General features: G+C 36.0%; 2 long non-coding RNA genes across 3 annotated transcripts; one reads left to right on the forward strand and one right to left on the reverse strand.

The window, feature by feature from the left end:
* Positions 1-1214: 1214 nt before the first annotated feature.
* On the forward strand, positions 1215-3085 carry LOC112277295 (uncharacterized). Of its 2 annotated transcripts, none has more exons than XR_016500976.1 (3): positions 1215-1354; positions 1715-2012; positions 2637-3085. It is a non-coding gene; the product is annotated as an uncharacterized LOC112277295 (long non-coding RNA). The 2 variants fall into 2 exon arrangements; XR_002968354.3 differs by having other exon boundaries at positions 2687-3085.
* On the reverse strand, positions 1360-1955 carry LOC141044930 (uncharacterized). The gene is made up of 2 exons (XR_012216734.1): positions 1814-1955; positions 1360-1653 (listed from the first exon to the last, which is right to left on the reverse strand). It is a non-coding gene; the product is annotated as an uncharacterized LOC141044930 (long non-coding RNA).
* Positions 3086-5080: the final 1995 nt, after the last annotated feature.

Below are 5080 nucleotides of genomic sequence, written 5' to 3' on the forward strand. Positions count from 1 at the left end.
TTCGCTCTCTTGATCATTGGTTTCAAGGGTAGCTTTCCAGAGGCTACTGAAAGATGACCCTCACAGGAAGTGTTTGGACGTTCGTGTTCAAGTTCCCATTCAAATTCCCTTCAGACATGTGCCAGCATGTACAGGGGGACGATGGAGGAGAATGGGATTCATCCGCCGATTGTGTGAAACCCACTTGTGCTGCAAACCTTCAGCTTCTGTTGTGCCAGAGTCTGAAGAGGGAATCACTTGTTGTCACTGCTGGATAATCAACAGATTTAGCGGCATTGGATTCAGAAGACAAAGAGAGGGGAGACCTAAGTGCCGGTGGATAAAAGCAGTTGATCTAGTCCGTCAACTATAATTTACATTCTCAAGGTAAAATTGAGAATTTAGGTCTGCAGAACCGGTAATCGGACAATCTTGAGAGCAGACTTTTCTCGTAATGAAAACAGCAAAAGCTCTATTCGTTTTTAAACTCTGGTCATGGAATACAAATTCAGAAACAACTTGAAATAACTCATGCTGTCACTTGATTTCTTATATGGTTAGATCCCTATTTCTTAAGACGACCCCTTAATAAACCAATCAAAGAAAGGCATTGTCAAGGGTTTGTGCTTTCCTTCTACACGGTTTACTGTTCTGCGCAATTTTATCCGCATTATTATCCACATTTTCTCAAATACATATCTCCTAAATCACGCGCTGTTGTTTCTTTGACGATCTCAAGTAATCTGTTAAACATCATTGTTTCAATCAACTTCCAACTGCTGTGTCTCAGCGCGGCCCATGGAGCCTTCATAAAACTTAGAATTCAGGGTTCTGAAAAGAGGCTTAGTGGGAGGTAGATCATGAGTGTTCGGAAGCTATCATTGCTGTTATTTTCTTGATTGGGTATTCTCGAAGCAACTACTTTCTAGCATTGATTGTATTTATTCATGGCACTTTAGTTTTCCTTTTCAGTTTGAAGTTAGAGATTGCCAACGCGTAACTGTCTTGATCTTCATCACTACCCTTCTTTGTTCACATGCTGAGAACCCTGACAGTGGTGAAGCATTTTCCACCTAGCTTCCAGACTGTTGGACACTCCAAGAGTCTCCCTGGGCACAAAGTGCTGAATGTGGGGCCACGACAAGCCACGCCCCAACATGAAATCCTCCTGTGTGGGTTCCAGTCAATCATGTGAGAACAAAGATATCAACTGGGGCCGTCCAGGGTCTTTGCCAAGGACGGAGCAGAGAACAATTCCTTCACGACCTTGATTTCAATTCCTTCTGTTGAACATGTCAGAACCAGGAAGGACAACAATTCCCTGGCCTTGTTTTTCCTGCAAGCTTTACGTCAGTTTTCACGTCTATGAATGAAGGTATGCTCTCTCTCTCTCTCTCTCTCTCTCTCTCCTGTGCTCGGGACTCTTTTCCCTTCTTTGCAGACGCTTGTGCAGTTGTCGTCATTTCTGTCTTTCTCAGTGTTTTTACAAATTCGTAACTGGTTAAATGGAAAGTAGCTACAGCAGATGCTACTGATTTCTTGACCAGAAGCACAAATAAGAGGAATCCAGGGTATTAGAGATAAGCCTGTCGCCAAATTTCCCTAGTTGAAACGTCGCTGGAGTTAGGTGGGTGAGTGTGTCGAGCGGTAGCAGGATTCGAATCTTGACTTAGTCTGCACGCACAAAGAAAAATTTGCGGGAACTTTTAACCTCAAGTCATGGGAATCGATGCAGAGTTATTGATGGTTGCATGGATTCAAAGGACCCAGAGAGATACATATATCACGATAATCAATTCTTTACCAAAAATACAAAAGAAAAAAGGGAGAATACTGTTTCCCGGGTTTTGTTCGACTGCTCCACCGCATATTCGGCATTCATTCCTCTTCATCTCCTCCGACTTTGTGCGATAAGCTATGGCAAGATCAACAACGACGACCAAGTGGCAGCAGCAGTGGTCCCTACTTGGTGATTGACAACCATGAAAGCGCCGCATTGCGGATGTTCAATCAGTTTTCCAAGGTCTTATCAGGTGAGCTCTTCCCAACCACCATTCCTTATAGGGTTTGCGTTCTTAGGGTTTGAGTTTAGGGTTTTCTTATCTTTTGCTGTGGAATTTCTAATCTATTACAGCTCGACATTACGATCTGATAAATGTATATACATGTGTATGTATGTGTGCTTTCTGTCTAACATAAAATGTAATCCAGGTAGCATTAACTTTGAGTATTATCGTTTTTGAAAACACACACACACACACACACACATATATATATATATATATATATATGTAAGGTTTTGGTATTGTAAAGTTACAAAATACCAATATTTCTAAAAAATTATGAATCTCGAATTCACACAGCACTTATTTCTACATACATTTTCACTTTTCACATCTTGGGGTCAGCTAGAAGAGGAGACTTTTAAGTAGTGTAACTTATGATTTTTTTATTTTTTTATTTTTTTATTTTTTTCTTCTCAACACCTTTTTCTTATCCCACCATTGCAACAGAGACATACTTTTTAACAAATATATATATATATATATATCAGACATCGTCGTTAAGTAATATTTTGCTCGTCGTATTCACAAGGATGTTATTATCACCATTCACTTGTTAATATGTCATTATAATGTTACTTGTGTCTTTACAAGGAAAAAAACAAAAACTGATTTCATTCCATGGCTATACTTGTATTGTAAAGAAATCATATGCTCAATCATCACTTTTCTCATTCCTTTTCCAATGGCACATCATATCGAAGCAATGAAGATCTAAAGTGGAAATTGATTGTAACAAAACATCAATATGAAAGAAATCTCTACTGCTTTTACTTTTTTGCTGTCATCCACTCCCATCTTTATGAAGCAAGGGAAGAGGAGCGTGGGAAGCCATAGTGGAGTCTTTTTTCCATCTTACAACAACTTTTGTGTGGAATCTTCAAAAAGTGAAAGCAATCATGGAACATTAACTCATGTGTGGGACCTAAATGCATCTGGATGCACGGAGATGAATAGTGGTGGATGAATGTGAAACCTTACACACCATTTGATAAAATTGTGTTTCATTTGCTTTTCCCTAAACAAAACTTGGTATTATTTTAAATATCCATGGCATAATTATATTCAATGGTTTTATTATAAATGTAGGGATCAACTATGCATATACCCCCTTCCTTTTAATCAAACAAGATTTTTCAACTATCATTGATTGCAAGATCAATTTAATAAAAGGACCAATGGCTCTCATTGTGTGATATTATTGGAACAATGTCCATGTGCTCCTCTAGGCCATCCTTATGTGTGCATGATTGTCAAATCTTAGACAAGTGTTACTTGAACTTATGATAATATAACAAATTGCTCTTACAACATATGTTGTTGATGTGGCAAAAGATGCTTATGATATTCTTCAACTTGCTATAAATCTTCATAAGTAAGTTAGGTTTTCTACCAATGAGACTAGTTGCCAGTTTTTCAAGTGACCAATGCTTGAAAAAAAGATCCATGGTGAGCTTGTTGGTGGGTGATGCAAAAACATCTCAAATCATATGTGATGAGAGCAGGCCAAGCATGCAATGAAATACATCCATGCATAAGGTTGTCGTGTCCAAGAAGTGATGAGTCTTTTCTGCTCAATAGGAAATTTGCTCATATTTTTTGCTCAATAGGAAATTTTTGACAATGTGCTAAGCATAGAGAAGACTTGATGTGTGTCGCAAGTAAGTATGGATAGCCAACATTAGTGCAAATTTCTTTTTTGTCACTATAACTTGTGTTTGATATTTTTTGGTGAATATTTCTTTAATTTTTATCAAATCCTTGGTATAAAATGTTCTTTGTTTTGACTATCGTGAAGCAAAAATAGGCAAAAAGTATTTGATTCATTGAAGTCATGTTAATAGCATGTAATAGCAACATTTTAAATCAATTCATTTTATAGCTTAAGTCCATAAGAATCACATGCTAAAATTTTCATACTAGTGCCATTGTTGTGGGTGGCACAAAGAAAAGATGCATGAATTATCCTTTGATATTGCATTGATAGGCATGTTGCTCGTTTTGAGTGTGCAAGTCATCCAATAATATCTCATGCAATGTCCATCTATTGAGCTCCATGTTTTGAAAATAAACTTTCTTATTGTAGATATCTTTTAAATTAAGTCAAGAGTTGACATCTTGATGTTTCAAGGTTACAAGAATGAATTTAGGAGCTACACCTACATTTGAAATTTTTTTGATGGTTTCATGATTGTTGTGAAATAATTTGCATGCAGTCAAAAATGAAGATAAGTCTAGTGTCCCCTCATGGTTGTACTCTATATTTTTCACTTGAATTCTCTACTCTACTATGCAAATATTATTAAAAATTTGCATAGCATTGTTGTATTTTTTGTCAAATTCAATGTGTTCATTGTTAGTTGTTAGCATCGCATCATTTTTATTAGCCTTGATTAAAAAGTGCCATTGAATGGTAATAGACCAATGGCAATTAATACATCTTGTGCTTGTCTTTTTTTTACATATTTTGTCAATAAAAGACATTGTGCTATTTTTATAATTATTGCCGTGACTACAAGTAAGCCAAACTTTTTTGTGGTCACTAGTCTTGTTTTTTTTTGCACACAATCTCAACATTGTATATTCCTCCAAAAGAATATATGTTTGCACCATGGCCTCCACTTCTCCTAACAATGTATTTGCACAATTATTTGGATTATATAAATTATTATTTTTAGATTATATATATATGCTAAAAAATATCCCCATGTTGTTGATACAATATCCACTTGGATTCTCATATTTAATTCAATCTATTTCTTGTCTCTTCTTTTAATTCTCAATTCTATTCTCTATTCCTAGTTCCTTGTTTGTAGCCTTTGTTCCCTCTTACTAACCTTCTCCTCCCTCCTCCCTCCCTTCTTCCCCCTCCCTTTCCTCATTCCATGTTTCTTTTCCTTATTATTGTGAATTATAATAGTAACCTTAAAAAAATTATGTTTTTTTTGTAAGTTTATTTTGTAACTAAAATATTGTTAATGTTATATTACAATCTTTTAGTTTTAATGAAAAGATGATATATCTTATTTTAATTTAAA

This window comes from Physcomitrium patens, chromosome 25 (assembly GCF_059467195.1).
Source record: "Physcomitrium patens ecotype Gransden chromosome 25, ASM5946719v1, whole genome shotgun sequence".
Taxonomy (NCBI): domain Eukaryota; kingdom Viridiplantae; phylum Streptophyta; class Bryopsida; order Funariales; family Funariaceae; genus Physcomitrium; species Physcomitrium patens.